At 36.9% G+C, this 17,429-nt stretch overlaps 1 pseudogene; it reads left to right on the top strand.

The window, feature by feature from the left end:
- Positions 1 to 14,311: 14,311 nt before the first annotated feature.
- LOC142876745 (uncharacterized) lies at positions 14,312 to 14,442 on the top strand (annotated as a pseudogene).
- Positions 14,443 to 17,429: the final 2,987 nt, after the last annotated feature.

Below are 17,429 nucleotides of genomic sequence, written 5' to 3'. Positions count from 1 at the left end.
GCGAATTACAGAACAGTTTTCAGGATGACTGCTTAAAATAACATAACTAGCTCTAAAGCTGGGTCAAAATAATTATTTCAGCTGTCAAATAGGGCAATTTAGTAGAATAAACTACATTTTCTGGCTACAGATTAAGTTTCTTTATAAAATGACAATAATAGATGCTATCAAGAGTTGAACTCTGTGTATGACAGATGAGAGTTGAGGAGACTCACCTGAGGCAGCACCAGCATCAGTTCTCTGGACCCTGGACCACATGCAGGACTAAGCAGTTTATGGCCTGCAACCAAAAGGCCTGTGGCCATTTACAGAGTGAGGCATTTTGTTATCATTGCAGGAAAAGAGGTAAAATAGCATTTGGGGATGATAAAGTCACAAGTCGTTGAAAACCATGTGACTAGTTATTTTCAGCTCTTTTTCTTCCCTCCTTTTCCTCTTTTTGGTCAGTGTTAATGTGAGTCCCTTCTCAAGAGCAAGGCTGCAGTGCCAGAGTGGTTTCTGGCAGTGACTTGGCGGGACCACAGCCCTAGTCAGTTGCACTGCCAGAGGACTTAGAGGATGTCACAAAATAGAAGGTCCTAACGTCCTAATTGGCATTTAATGTCACTATGTAGTAGGGTATTTTTAAAAGTACTCTCAATACTCTTTTTTTTTTTTTTTACAATAATCTTTTTAAAATTTTAGTTGAATCTAACTCAGTAGCTCTACAAGAAACTTTTGACTGGCTAACAAGGAAACTAAATGAAGGCATATAGTGAACAGCTTTTTATGGAATGTAGTACAGTTTGGAAGTGTTTGCCTTTTCAGCCACCTTTAAATATTTTTAAGTTTCACTGCCCTTAGGAATAGTTTTGGAGTCATAAAAGTCAATTTGCCGGACATTTTTGTTTTCTTTCTATTCACTCATCTAAATCCAGAATTCTAAAAGCAGTCTGCTGTTCATCCTATCTGTAATGTAAACAACGTCACTCGGTGTTAACAGCAGTCACCTCGGTGTTAACAGCAGTTAGAGTTTGTAGTAGACACTCACACCCTGCGGAAGGGTGCACTGTTCACTTTACATATTTTACATAAACCATTTACTAAAATCCTCATAATCATCAACCTTTGAGAATATGTCTAACTGAAAATATTGGAAGAGAAGAATCTATGGGCTAGAATCTTGTATTTTCATGTATTGTTGTTTTTTTTTTTTTTTTCATATTATTTGGGACTTTGATGTTCCTGGGACAAGAAATGAAAGTATCAAAGAATATACATTTAGATGTGAGTCTCAGAAATATATACTAAATGCAGTTAAAAATTGGTCAGATTATCACAGCACTCCAGGCAACATTCTCTAATTATAAAGGGGTTTTGTTTGTTTGGCAGTCTTTTTTTCTGTTTTTGTTTTTTTTTTCAGGCACATTAATAAACATTTGTCTAGGAAAGGAGAACTCACAAAATAATTCAATCTTAATTCTCCTGTGCAATCAATGGAAGGAAGTTTTGGTTACACAGATGTATCTGCAAAAGGCAAAGGTGACCTCCAAGCTACATTCTAGCTCCGTTTTGATGAATCTGTGAGCTTTGAGCAATGAAAATATGCAGGAATTCCTGTCACAGGAGAGAGGTAAGTAGGCAGCCTCAGTGGATGTTAAAAACTTATAGTCATATCAATGCAAGGAAACGAACCAACGGCACACCTCCGTGCATCCATGTCTCTGCTGGTCCAGATCTGTGTAAAGTGCTGCTCACACTTTAGGAGAGTCAGTGGAGACAATTAGTAAAATTCAAATCTTGGTGCTATCAGCAATATGAAAAAATAAATCACGCTTAAATAACCATGTACAAAAATGCCTATATTTTCAGATGACAAAAACTGTTGAAAAATATAATTGAGCTTTATCCATTTCTGACTTCTTATCCTGGTGATGCCTTAGTTTCTACACAATTCTGCACCTTCTGATCTGTCCTTAGATAAATGTGTTTCCTCAGCAGTCTCTCTGTGCATCCTCCTCATCCTCAATGGGAAGCGGCACGTAGGGTGTTTTGATGAACTTTGTTTATAGGCAAACACAAGCAAAGCAGCAAACTAAGGAAAGCCAATATTGCTTTTAACACTTTGCAAACCATAAGACTTGCTTTTATAGTCTTGGTACTAAAAGCACACTTTTCTTATAAACCAATCAGACTAGGATTAGACCGAAATACCCAACAAGACAGCCAACGTGGGAATGAAAAGATAAGTGTCGGTCACTAATTAGAGAAGAGATTTTAAAAATATTTTTTAGATAAACTTGAAAAAATGAAAGAGACTTGAAGCAAGTCCTCTAATAAAAATTTCATCTGTGCACATGTTTGAAATAGAGAACCTGGTAGAAAGTGGCAACAGAGAAACCAAATTCTGCCCAAATATTTAAAGAGGTTTATTCTGAGCCAATATGAGTGACCATAGCCCAAGGAGCACAGTCTCAAGAGGTCTGAGAAACTGCACCCGAGGTGGCCAGGTTATGGCTTGGTGTTCAGGCAGTCAAGAACTACAGGTAAAATCATAAATCAATACATGGAAAACATACATTGATTCAGCCAGAAAAAGCAGGACTTCTTAAAGCAGGGGCTTACAAGTCAGAGGTGAGTTTAGAGATTCTTTGATTGGCAACTGGTTGAGAATGTTAAGCTTTGTCTAAAACTTTGGAGTCGGTAAGAAGGAATGCTTAAGTTAAAGATAAGGACGTGTGCTATCTGTCATGTAATGCCATACCAGAGACAGTTTGGAAAGTAAGTCCCATCATACTGGGTCGAAAAGACAAGTTTTAATGAGATTTTACTGTTTGTAAAGTGTGACTCCCCAGGCCCCTTGGAAAGGAATGGGAGCAAGACAAAAAAGATCAGAGTTTAGTCCTGGAGATGGTAGGGAGAAACCCGATTATTAAGATAATCAATTAAAATAATAATTTCTTTTGTACAATTCATTCACACATTTATTTAATGTTGCCATACAGAGGACAACCCCAAAGTACTCCAGATTTTCGAGTATGTTATAAGTCCCTTTAGCTGTGACAGTGGCAAGGGAACAGCTAAAATATAAAGCAGTGAAATATGAACATGACTTTCTTAAAATTATAAGGTGACAATACTCGTATTAAGGCTTCATGAACTATTGTAACATTTAATTTGCCAATATTCATGTTAGGAAGACTCTTTATCAAATTTATTCAAGTTGTCAAGAACTTGGATGAAAATGTAAAAAAGGAAAGACGTGTGAATTTTACATTTGATTTTCACTGAAGTTAAATACCTACACAATTTTATACAGTGTCACCTAACATAACAATCTTTAATAAACTCAGGTCTACAGAAATCATAAAAATACAAGAAATATTTCCTTTATACTTTTAAACTGAGAGAGAGGAATGTAGCTATGACACAAGTTCATGTAAGAGACGCAGCCATGAATGAAAAACCAACATCGGTGAGACATTTTCCTTCTCTTGGAGGGGCATGTTCTTACAGTTTTTAACTGACTTTCAAAGGTAACAATTAATACAAGTGCTTTTAAATGGGGAGTCACACAGGCTTGACTTCGGCCAGATGAATGTTGCCTCTCTTTGTGACCTCACTGTGACCAGCGCTGAGTGCCTTGTCAAACTAAACCAGCACGTGACGGTCCCCATCAGCCCAAGGCTAAGGGCACACTCCGGACAGAGAAAGGACAAAGGAACACTCAAGGACAAGTCCTAGAGTCAGATATAAAACCTTTAAAACTGTATCAGAAGAAATAGTTTCTTGCACATTTTATTCACGCGAGGAAAAAATAATTACATCTGTGCCTTTAGCTTTGGTTTCATATCTTAAAACTTTTTAGTAACATATGGAGTTTGTTTTAGTTATGAAAATTAGATGTGTTTTCTTTTTTTAAATTGCCAGATGATATAAAATTCAACGTGTACTTTTCTTTTCACAGAATGTGAAAATCATGCTGTGTAACCATGTGAAATATTAACTGCTCCATTAGCTTTTCATCTTCTGGGTTGAGGGTGACTTTTATTTCAAATGTTAATTTTTCAAAATCCTTTTAAAGGGTGTTATCTTAGTTATTTCATCTGATAGCCCTATGAGATTTGTACAGTATCCATAAAATTGTGACTTGTGTATAGGCTTTTTTTAAGTAGCACATATAATTAAGATTAAATATTCACATTATTATAAGTCTGTTCTTGTAGCTATAAAGCAAGGCACATTCCCAATGGATAATACTTCAGGAAATATTTACATTCTTAACATTTGTAGTATTAAATTTGTCTTCCTGAGTTAACATTAAAACTGCTTTAGTGACCAATTTTGAATGCTAAAAGGTAAATAAATTGAAACATGAGCTAAAAGACAGCTAATTGATCAAGATAAATAAGTATACAATACAAATTATTGATTTCATTTTCATATTTTAACTAGTAGTTGCTCCGTCATTGAGAAGTATAATATATGTACGTACACACACCAATTTGGGCACTGTTTAAAAATATCATTATTCAAGTATTTTTAATGGAACTTAATACTTCATGAACTTAAAATTATGAAATCTTTATCCCCGAACAGTGAGAAAACATATCACTTTGTCTTTTCTAAAGACATAGTTCTCTATCATCTTAGTACTCTTTAAACTTGTGTTTTCCTTAACTTTTTAAATCGTGGATGAGGCACTTATATCTTTAGTTTATACTTGATGATTTGAGTTTGGAAAGGAAAGTGAGCAGCAGTGCTGTGCAAGTGGTGGTGGCAAAAACACCTTCAGCCACCTGACATCATAATAGCTGCCTGAGACTTGCCATCACTCCTTCGACCCTTTGGAAGCCTTCTCCAAGTTGTTCTTTTTTCTTTTCATTTTCTCAAAGGTTTATCCTGCTGTCCCCTCATCCTTCTGCATACTAATGATGACATCTGAGAAGAGACAGGAAACATAATGTCAACTTCTATTTATATAGTGCTGGAAAGAAAACTACCGGGATTATGTGGTCTATCACTTGGTTATGGAAACACTTGAAGAAAGTACACTAATCTAATCAAACAAATGAAGATTTAAAGCCATAGAATATGTTCATTGCATAAAGATCAATTCGGAAAATATATTGCAAACATTTTCTATGACAAAACATAGTCTGAAGTACTTTTGAAGATGCAAATCAAATGGACTTCTTGCCCTCAAGGAGTTTCGAGTATATGTGCACTTCAGAAAGGAGATATCTATGTTTCTACTAAGATTCTTTTGTCTTAGACAATTCTATGTTAGAGTGCTTAAGATTTTAAATAAATCCCATCAATTTAATGTCTTTTTAAGAATAGTGATGACTAAAGATATTTATGGGGGGAAAACTGCATTTATATTTAAAGACAATTGAAATTAGTGAAAATTGAAAGTGAAGTCACATAAAATGCGATTAGCATGAAATTATGCCCTTAAAGGCCCAAATAAGGACATATGCCCACATTGTTAAACTACAATTCAAGAGAGAAATAATGATGTAATTTCTCTCACTTCATTGATATTCAGAGTTGTTTTTTATATAGCTGGTATGTGGTAAGAAATTGTGCTCTGGCCGGGCGCAGTGGCTCATGCCTGTAATCCTAGCACTCTGGAAGGCCAAGGCAGGAGGATTGCTTGAGCTCAGGAGTTCGAGACCACCCTGAGCAAGAGTGAGACCCCATCTCTACTATAAATAGAAAGAAATTAGCCAAACAACTAAAAATAGAAAAAGTTAGCCAGGCACGGTGGTACATGCCTGTAGTCCCAGCTACCCAGGAGGCTGAGGCAGAAGGATAGCTTGAGCCCAGGAGTTTGAGGTTGCTGTGAGCTAGGCTGACACCACGGCACTCTAGCCCAGGCAAGAGAGTGAGACTCTGTCTCAAAAAAAAAAAAAAAAGAAAAGAAAAGTAAAGAAATTGTGCTTCATTCTATTGTGCTGGTGAGAAATTCACTTATTAGTTGTGGCATTTTTTGGAGTCTTTATGGTTTCCTGTACACATTTGTAACTCATATGATCTCTGCAAAGGGATCATTTGACATCTTCCTTTCCAATTTGGATAGCTTTTCTTTCTTCCATTCTTTCTTCCTTCTTTCTTTCTTTCCTTCCTTTGCTATCGTGCTTGCTCTCTTGCTTTCTTGTCTAATTGCACTGGCTAGGACTTCCAGTACTATGTTGAATAGAAGTGAGAACAAACATTCTTGCATCATTCCTGATCTTGGGGGAAGAAAAAGCCTTCAGTTTTCTGTCACTGAGAATGTTAGCTGTGGGCTTTTCATACCTGGATGTGGTAAATTCCTTCTATATATAGTTTGTTGAGAGTTGTTATCATGAAAGATGATTGAATTTTGTCAGATGCTTTTTCTATATCTATAGAGATGATTGTGTGATTTTTGGTTTTCATCCTGTTAATGTGATGCATTGCATTGATTGACGTGCATATGTTAAAATATCCTTGAATCTCAGGGATAAATTATACTTGGTTAGTGGGTATGATTCTTTTAATATAGTGATGAATTCAAATTGCTAGTATTTTATTGAGAACTTTTGCATCTAGTTTCGTCAAAGATACTGGCTTGTAGTTTTCTTTTCTTACAGCTTTGTGTGGTAGCTCTCATAGCATGGTGATGCTGGCTTCATACAATGAGTTGAGAAGTGTTCCCTCTCCTTCAGTTTTTTGGGGCCATTTGAGAAGGACTAGTGTTAATTGTTAAAATGTTTGGTAGAACCCATCAGTGGAGATATTGATCCTGGACTTTTCTTTGTTGTTAGGTTTTTGATTATTCATTAAGTCTCCCTATTTGTTATTAGTATGTTCAGACTTTCTGATTCTTCTTGATTTAGTCTTTTTTATGTCTCTTGCAATTCATCCATTTATTCTAAATTATCTAATTTGTTGGTATATAATTGTTCATAATATTCCCTTATGATCTTTTATATTTCTAAGACATCTGTTATAATGTCTTCTCATTTATTTCTGACTTTATTCCTTTGAGTCTTCTCTCTTTTTTCTTAGTTTAATTAAAGGGGTTTTTTTTTGCAATTTTATCTTTTCAAAATACCAACCCTTTATTTCATTGATTTTTTTTCTATTGTTTTTCTATTTTCCATTAGTTTCTCCTCATTTAATCTTTGTTATTTTCTTCCTTTTGCTAACTTTAATCTTAGATTATTCTTCTTTTAGTAGTTCCTAGAAGTCTGATGTTAGGAGTGTTTTGTTTTTTTTTTTAAGATTTCTTCCTTTTTAATGTAGGGGTTTAATGCTATAAAATTCCCTCTTCTTTCTGCTATTACTGCATCCTACAACTTTTAAATAATCTGTTTTCATTTCTGTTGTCTTGAGAGATTTTCTAATTTCCCTTTTGATTTCTTCTTTGACCTAGTGGTTGTTCAAAAATTTATTGTTTAATTTCCACATATTTGTTAATTTTGACTCAAATAAATAAATTATAAATGCAAGAGGAGACATTATAATTGATTCCACAAAAATACAAAAGATCATAAGTAACCTCTATGAGAAATTATACAACAAGAAATTGATAACTTAAAAGAAATGAATAAATACCTAGAAATAGAGAACCTAAACAAACCAATAACAGCTAAGGAGTTTGAATCAAGCAAAAAACTCCCAAAAACAATCTTAAAAGTCCCAAATCAAAAGGGATCACTGGTAGTTCTATCAAACCACTTAAGGGAAATTAATACAAATTCTTCAAACTCTTCCAAAAAAAAAATAGAAGAGTGTGGAACAATTCCAAAGTCATTTTATAACCAACATTGCTCTGACACCAAAGCCAGACAAGAACACTATAAGAAAAGAAAATTACAGGCCAATATCTGTGATGCAAATAGATGCAAAAATCATCAACAAAATAATAGCAAACCAAACTCAATGGTACATTAAAAGGATCGTACATTATCTCTCCACATCCATGCCAACATTGGTTGTTTTGGGACTTTTTGATAAAAGCCATTCTCACTGGAATTAGTTAATATCTTGTTGTGGTTTTGATTTGCGTTTCCCTAATGATTACAGATGTTGAGTAATTTTTCACATGTTTTTTGGCCATTAGTCTGCCTTCTTTTGAAAAGTTTCTGTTCATGTCATTTGCCCACTTTTTAATGGGGTTGTTTGATTTTTTTCTTGTTAATTTTCCTGAGTTCTACACAGAGTCTAGTTATCAGCCCTTTATTGGATGTGCAGCATGCAAATATTTTCTCCCATTCTGTAGGATGTCTGTTTGCTCTAGTGATAATTTGGCTGTGCACAAGCTTTTTAATTTGATCAGATCTCATTTATTTATTTTTGTTGTTGTGTTGTTGCTATGATTGCTTTGGGAGTCTTCTTCATAAATTCTTTGCCTAGGCCGGTGTCTATAAGAGTTTTTCCAATTAACACTTATGTGCACATATGGAAGTATTAATAACATTCATCAGGTGTTGGGCAGGGGAGAGGGGAGAGAAGGGGAAGAGTAAATTCACACTTAATGGGCACAGTGTGCACTTTCTGGGGGATGGACATGTTTGTAGCTCTGACTTGGGCTATGCAAAGGCAATTTATGTAACCAAAGTGTTTGAGGGTCCATAATATTCTGAAATTAAAAAAAAGAGGATATACACCATGATCAAGTGGGATTTATCCCAAAGATTCAAGAATGGTTCAAAATATGCATACCAATAAAGGTGGTGAAACACATATAAACAGAATGAAAGAAGAAAACCATATGATCATCCTAATAGCTGCAGACAAAGCATTTGACAAAAATCAACTTCCTTTTGTGATAAAAATTCTTGGCAAATTAAATATAGAATAAAGGTACCTCAACATAATAAAGGCCATTATGACAAAACAACAAGTAATATACTTAACAATGAAAATCTGAAGGAGTTTCCTCTAAGATCAGGAACAGGACAAGGATACCCACTCTCATAACTTCTATTCAATATAGCAAGGAAGCCCTAGCTAGATCAGTTAGGCAAGAAAAAGAAATAAAAGGCATCCAAATTATGAATCCAAAAAGTAAATTTGTCTTGTGTGCCAATGACATGTCTTATATATAGAAAACCTTAAAGACTCCACAAAAAAATGACTTGAACTAGAAAATTCAGTAAAGTTTTAGAATATAAAATCAACATACAAAAAACAGTAGCATTTTTATACACTAAAAACAAACTAAAAAATAAACCAATAAAAAATCCTATTTACAACACTTTAAAAAAATACTTAGGAATGAATTCAACCAAGGAGGTAAAAGATCTGTACACTGAAAACTATAAAACTTCGATGAAGGAAACTGTAGATACAAATAAATGGAAAGATATCCTTTGTTTATGAATCGGAAGAATTAATATCATTAAAATTTCTATACTACCCCAAATTAACTACAAATTCAATTCATTCTCTATCAAAATTCGAATGGTACCTTTTATAGAAATAGAAAAAAAACCCAAAACCTATCCTAAAATTTGTAGGCAACCACAAAACACCCCTAATATCCAAGTCAATCTTGAGAAAAAAAAGAACAAAGCTAGAGACATCACACTTCCTGATTTTACACTATATTATAAAGCTGTAGTAATCAAAGCAATATGATACTAGCATAAAAAATAGACTCATAGATCAATGGAACACAACAGAGCTTAGAAATAAACTCGTGCATATGCCATCAACTAATCTTCAACAAGGGAGACAGGAATACATAATGGAAATAGGATACTCTCTTCAATAAATGGTCTTGGGAAAACTGCATATCCACATGCAAAAGAATAAAATTGGACCCTTATCTTAAACCATTTACAAAAATCAACTTGAAACAAATTAAATACTTAAATATAAGGCTTAAAATTTTAAACTCCTAAAAGAATATATAGTGAATATAAGTCTTGACATGGGTCTTTGCAATGATTGCTTGGACGTGACACCAATAGCACTGGCATCAAAAGCAAAGATAAACAAGAGGGACTACATCAAACCAAAAGACTTCTGTACAACAAAGGAAGCGATCAACAAAATGAAAAGACAGTTTGGAGAGTGTGAGAAAACATTTTGAAACCAAATATCTAATGTGGAGTTAATATCCCAAATATTTAAGGAACTCACACAACACAATAGCAATGTTACAAATTGCCCAATTTAAAAAATGAGCAAAGAACCTGATATGGTTTAGAAGCCCTCACCAGAAGCAGATGCTGGTGAGATGTTTCTTGCACAGTTTTCAGAACTTTGAGCCGAATAAACCTCTTTTCTTTATAAGTTACCCAGTCTCAGGCATTCCTGTATAGCAGCACAAAACAGATCAATACAGAAAATTGGTATCAGGGAGTGGAGTATTGCTATAAAGATACCTTAAAATGGCTTTGGATGCTGAGCAGAGGTTGGAAGAGTGTGAAGGGCTCAGAAGAAGACAGGAGAAAATCTGGAACTCCTTAGAAACTTGTTAAGTAGTTGTAATCAAAATATTGATAGAAATAGAGACAATGGGGGCCAGGCTGACCAAGTCTCAGATGGAACTGAGGAATTTATTGGGAACTGGAGTAAATAAAGCTCACCCTTGTTACATCTTAGCAAAGAACTTGGCTGCATGGTCCATGCCCTAGGACTTTGTGGAAGGCTGAAATTAAGAGTGATGACCTAGGGTACCTAGCAGAAGAAATTCCTAAGCAGCAAAGTATTCAAGGGATGGCATGACTGCTTCTAATAGCCTATGACCAGATACAGGAGCAAAGGAATGACTTAAAGTTGGAACTTATAATTAAAAGCGAAGCAGAGCATAAAAATTTGGAAAATTTGCAGCCTGGCCACATGGTAGAGAGATGCAAGCAGGCTGTGGAGTAACCACTTGTTAGAGAGATTAACATGACTAAAAGGGAAGCCGGGTGCTAATAAAGACTATAGGGAAAAGTCCCCAAAGGCATTTAAAGATCTTCCAGGCTGCCCCTCTCACCACAGCCCCAGAGGCCTAGGAGGACTGAATGGTTTCAGGGACCAGGCCCTGGGTGACACGGGCCTGTGCTACCCCTGGATGCTGCTGTCCACATCCCAGGCTCTCTGGCTCCAATTGTGGCTCAAAGGGTCCCAGGGACAGCTCAGGATGCCACTCTGGAATGTGCAAGCTGTAAACCTTGGTGGTTTCCACGTGGTGCGCTACAGCACACAGAATGCGAGATCAAGGAAAGCATGGCGGCTTCCACCTGGCGCGGTGGCTCACGCCTGTAATCCTAGCACTCTGGGAGGCCGAGGCGGGCGGATTGCTCGAGGTCAGCAGTTTGAAACCAGCCTGAGCAAGAGCCAGACCCCATCTCTACTATAAATAGAAAAAAATATTAATTGGCCAACTAATATATAGAGAAAAAATTAGCCGGGCATGGTGACGCATGCCTGTAGTCCCAGCTACTCAGGAGGCTGAGGCAGCAGGATTGCTCCACGGTGCTCACTCTAGCCTGGGCCACAAAGTGAGACTCCGTCTCAAAAAAAAAAAAAAAAAGAAAGAAAGAAACCCTGGGTGCCAGGCAGAGCCTGCTGCAGGGCGGAGCCCCCGCTGGGAGACTCTACTAGGGCAGTGCTGAGGGGAAACGTGGGGTTGGAGCCCCCACACGGAGTCCTACAGAGGCAATGCCTGGGAAGGGGGTCACTGCCCTCCACACCCCATGATGGTAGCGCCACCAGCAGGCGCACCCTCAGCCTGGAATTGCCGCAGGCACCAGATTCCAAGCTGTGAGGCGGTCCTGGGGGCTGTGCCCCGGGACAGGGCTGCCTGAGACTGCGGGCCACCCCTCACACCCACAGGAGGCGGAACCTGCGGGGGACCACTTTGGAGCTTTAAGATTTAATGTCTGCCCTGCTGTGTGTCAGACTTGCTTGGGGCCTGTTGCCTCTGGTTGTTTTTTGTTGTTGTTTTTTTTTTTGATTTCTCAAAAAGAAATCAAAATGTTTTTTTGATTTTTGATTTTTCCCTTTCGGAATGGGAATGTTTACCCAATGCCTGTACCACCGTTGTATCTTGGCAGTAAATAACTTGTTTTTTATTTCACAGGCTCACAGATATAAGGAACTTGTCTTGAGGCCCAGATGAGACTCTGGACTTTGAACTTCTGAGTTGGTGCTGGATGTGTTACGATCTGGGGGGACTATTGCAAAGGGGTGATTGTATTTTGCAATGTGAGGAGGACTTGAGATGTGGGGGGCCGAGGGCAGAATGATATGGTTTGGATATTCGGCCCCTCCAAACGCATGTTGAAATTGGATCCCCAGTGTCGGAGGTGGGGCCTGGTGCGAGGTGTTTGTTCATGGGGGTGGATTCCTCATGAATGTCAGGGGTCCCTTTCGGGGATAATGAGTGAGTCCTCGCTTTATTAGTTCACACAAGAGCTGTCTTTATAAAGGAGCCTGGCACCACTTCCTCCCTCTCTTGCTCCCACTCTCGCCATGTTTCCCTTTCACCTTCCACTTCGACTGGAAACTCCCTCGAACCCTCACTGAAGCAGATGCTGGCACCGTGCTTCTCACATATCTGCAGAACCGTCAGCCAAATAAACCCCTTTTCTTTATAAATTACCCCGTCTCAGGCATTCCTTTATAGCAAAGTGGAAAACAGACATTTTTCCAAAGAAGATATGCCAATGGCTAACAGGTAAATAAAAGTGTTATCAATATTACTCATCATCAGAGAAATACAAATTAAAACTACCATGAGATACCATCTCACACCTGTTAGGTTGGCTATTACCAGGAAGACAAGAAGTAAGAAGTATTGGTGAGCATGTGGAAAAAAGAGAACCCTGGCACACTGTTGGTGGGAACGTAAATTGATACAACTATTGTAGAAAACAGCATGAAGATACCTCAAAAAGTGAAAAATAGAACAACTATGTGATCCATCAATTTCACTTCTGAGTGTATATCCAAAAAAAATGAATTCAGTGTGTCAAGAAGATATCTGCACTCCTATGTTTGTTTACAGCATTTATTCATAGTAGATAAGATATGGAAACAACCTAGGTGTCCATAGAAGTATAAATAAATACATTAATGTGTGTGTGTGTGTGTGTGTGTGTGTATAGTCATGTGTCACTTAGTGATGGGGTTAAATTCTGAGAAATGTGTTATTAGGTGATTTCATCATTATAGGAACATCAAAGAGTGTACTTCCATAAACCTAGGTGGTACAGCCTACTACACACCAGTTGTAAAACAATGGTCAGTATTTGTATATGTAAACATAGAAAAGGTATAGCAAAAACATGGCATAACAGATTTGTTTAAAATGGTACACCTGTATAGGCTGCTTACCTTGAATGGAGCTTGCAGGGCTGGAAGTTGCTCTGGGTGAGTCAGTGAGTGAGTGACTGTGAAGGTCTAAGACATTACTGTACACTACTATAGACTTTATAAACACTGTACTTTAGACTATAATACATTTATGATTTTTTTATTTTTTCGGTAATTAACTGTAGCTTACTATAACTTTTTTACTTTATACACTTTTAAATTTTTTAACTTTCTGACTCTTTTGTAATAACAGCTTAAAACATAAGCATGTTGCACAGCTGCACAAAATAGTTTCTTTATTTATGTCTTTATTCTGTAAGCATTTTTCTATTTTAAAAATTTTTTCTCGTTTTTTTTGTAAACTTTTTTTGGTTAAAAACGAAGACACAAACGCACACATTGACCTAGTCAGGGGTCAGGGTCATCAGCATCACTGTCTTCCACCTCCACATCTTGTCCCCCTGGAAGGTCTTCAGGGGCAATGACACGCATGGGGCTGTCACCTCCTATGACAACAGTGCCTTCTTCTGGAATCCCTCCTGCAGGACCTGCCTGAGGCTGTTTACAGTTCACAAGCACACTCTAAAATAACAATAAAAATTACAGTATCAGAGTGAGCAATATGACGACTCATTTCTCCCGCAAGAAAAGAGCAAGGCAATGAACGATCAGCCAAGATTTGACTGGAGTGCCACGGGGAAGGGGGCATGCACCTGCCAAGATTGCAAGTCCAGGAGGGCAGCGTAGAGGCACCAGCGTCTGCAGCCCCGTCTCCCTTTGCCTGAGTCAGCAGGGACTTCCCATGTCAGGGGAAAGGTAAGCAGAGGATTCCACCAGCCCTAGGGCCACCGCGAACACCTCCAGTCCTTACTACAGGAGAATCCCTCCGTCCTCACGAGCCCTGAGCCAATTTTTACATGCCAATCATTCGTCAATAAGGCTGGGGAAGAAAAGACAAAGTATAATATTCTAAATGTAATCCCCAGTCCCCTAATTACCAAAAATGAACTTAAACAAAAGCTCTATTTATATCAACGGATAGAGCTTTGCGCAGTGGCAGTATTGTAGCCAATGAGGTTTACCTGAGGCGTGATTAATGCTAATTGAAACTGTATCAATGGATAGAGAGTTTCTGTTTTAAGGCATTTTTTTTTTTTAAATCTTGTGCTAAAGGAAACCATTTATATACTGCTATATATTTTCCACGGTCTTCTATTTTTCCTTATTTTTGAGCACATAATGTGTTACCAGCTACTGAAAAAACTATCTCAAATACTACTGATTGAACTAAATTTGACTTTTATAAAAACCACATGGGGAAAAAATACTGATATAGTCATAAATGGTGCAGAAACTATTAATGCAACATTTGTCATTTTCCAAGCTATGCTTACACTTCGGCAAACAAAGACTACAATGAACTTTTCCTTAAAACTTGCTTTGTGGGTTTCTCTTTACTGTCACAAAGAATTTTCCACATATCATTAAGAAGTTAAATAAAACTGAAATAATGCCCTTTTCAAAATGTAACCCTGCTGCATGTCATTATTTATAAAATAACTGGCCCCCTTTAGAGTTAGAAGGAAAAATGCAGAGCAGTAATTGAGATTATTTCAATTTGCTATAGTAAATTATATATCTGCCAGGTCTCCAGCCTCCAAAACAGCATCACGACAGAAGCACAAGAGAATTTTCAGCTTTAACTCCTCTCCCATTTAACTTATAAAATATATGTGAAAAAGTAATTCTTTTCCCATCTGATGAATGTCTTTTATGATTTTTAGTTCGAAATATAAAATTTTGAAACCCTTTTTTGCTTCAAGGCAAAAGTATATGCCCACTAAAAAATATTCTAGAAACAATTTTTTTTCCATTGACACCACTCTTAAAGTGAAAATTTCACAGTCCAAAATGTTCAACTAGGATCCATTGAATGCTAGGAACTGAGTATAGGAAAGACATAGCAAACCCATGTTTGCAGATATAGCAAGGAAAGATATAGCAAACTCAAGCAAACCCACAGAGCCCAACTTCCTGGAAGCTTATCATTTAGTTAAGATGAGAAGTCATATAACAACAACAAAACAACTTATATATGATATTATGTTTAGGTATAATACAATCTAATATATAGATTTATAATATAATGACCACCATGTGCCAGGCATCTGCCCAAACACTTTATATACATTAACTCATTTAATACTTACAACAACTTTGCATGGTGGTTATAATTATTATGATTATTTCTATTTCACAGATGAGGAAATTGAAAACAAAGAACAAAAAAATGGTAGAGAGATCATGAACCCAGCCAGTCTGTCTTCTGGGTCAATGCTCTTATTCACTGTTCTTTACTGCCTCTCCTAGAAGGGCAAATGTGACAAATGTTAGACACCAAGTTAGGTGCACACATAATGAGTGCAACAGAAATGCAGAGAATGGGAAAAAGTCACTGTGGGTTGAGATAGCTGGGAGGATTTCAAGAATAAAAGAAGCATGGGGCTGAGTCGTCTGTGAACAAGGAAAAAAAGCTGCTTTAAGCAGGAGAAACTCAACAAACAAAAAAAAATAAAAATGAGAATAAGTTTGTAAAATTTAGGATGTGTCCTCCATATAAATATCTTACAGGTACCTCAGACTCTATGTGCTATCTTGACTACTTATAATAATCTCTTTCATTTGTTAGCTCCATATCCCTGACTAATATATAAGCTCCATGGGAACAGGATCTTGTCTGCCATTCTACGACTATGTTATGAAGTGTTTGCATAGCGTCTGGCACATAAGAATAAGTGTATGAATGAATGAAAGTTTAAAATTCAGCTCAGCCTTTCCTTTCAAGAACAAAAATAAATAAATAAATAAGCAAACATAACTCTCTTTATGTATTCCCTGTTTCATAAATGGATATTCACGAGTTCAGTCGAAAAACCTAAAATCATCTCTGACTTATCCTTCCCTTTTATTACCACTTCCCAAACATTCAATCATATGATTCTCTCCTCCTTCTTTATTCTAATTAGCTTTCTAATTCTTCCACTTCTTTGTCCCCACTGTCATTACTGCTCTCTGACAAGCAAATGATTTGCTTGAACGATTGCTATAGCTTCTGACTCATCTCCCTGCCCTTGATTTATTTACCAGTTCATTCTCTACATTGTAGTCAGAGCAAATTTCTATAATACAAACCTGATTACATCATTCTCCTCCTCAACAGTATTTATTAGGCTCCAGTTGTCCTCAGAATAAAATGTAAGTTCCATAGCATGTCCAAGAATGCCCTTCATGGACTAGCCACTGCATAACTCAGTAACCTCAGCTTCACAGCAAACCTCATCACCACCACTACTACACCTCTTGCAAGCATGCATTTTACCCCTAATGAATTTCTTGGAGTTCATAGAATGGCTTTCTTCTCTTGTTTCCTTGAGTTTTTCAAACAATCAATCCTTTCCCTGAATTTCTCCTTCCTCTCTGCTCCTTTCACCTTATTCAATATTACTTATCATTTAGGTCTTGGCTTTAATATCTCTTCATTTAGAAACTCTTCCATAACTTTCAAAATGATGCTAATTGCTTGCATATGACTCTACTCTTATATTCTTCTATGGGCAGTCTTTATCATCTTTCTGGTAATTGTTGGTTACTTGCTAAATTATCTCTAAGACTAAAAGTCTGTAAGAGTAGAGACCTGTGTTTTATTATTCACTATTTTATCTCCAATGTCTAACCAAAATTGAGGGTTATTGACATAATGCTCAGTGAAGTCACATTGAACATATGATATTGGCTGTTCAGTGTGACTTTTGCTATTGCCCTCAAATTGACCACTAGTATTCAAAGCTGAGCATAAAAAGTATTAATATCCCACTTCTAATTAGAGCTGAAAAGTGGTGCCAAATATCTCTCTCTTGAGCATACAAAGAGGTGTCACAAACTTCAAAAGTAAAAATGAATGAACTTGAAATCATAGTAATACAAATTACCCAAGCTAAAGCACAGAGGAAGAAATGATTAAATAAATAAATAAATAACAGAGCCCAACTTGCAGATTCCTCTGGCACCATCTCTGATATTTACAGCATTAATTACAGCCTGAAATTATCTTGTTCATGTATTTGGTTACTTACTCATTGCCACTCTCCCTTCATTGTCCC

Source organism: Microcebus murinus, chromosome 15, assembly GCF_040939455.1.
Source record: "Microcebus murinus isolate Inina chromosome 15, M.murinus_Inina_mat1.0, whole genome shotgun sequence".
In the NCBI taxonomy this organism is placed as follows: domain Eukaryota; kingdom Metazoa; phylum Chordata; class Mammalia; order Primates; family Cheirogaleidae; genus Microcebus; species Microcebus murinus.
Note: the sequence above shows the minus strand (reverse complement) of the source record. Positions and strands in the feature narration are given on the sequence as shown.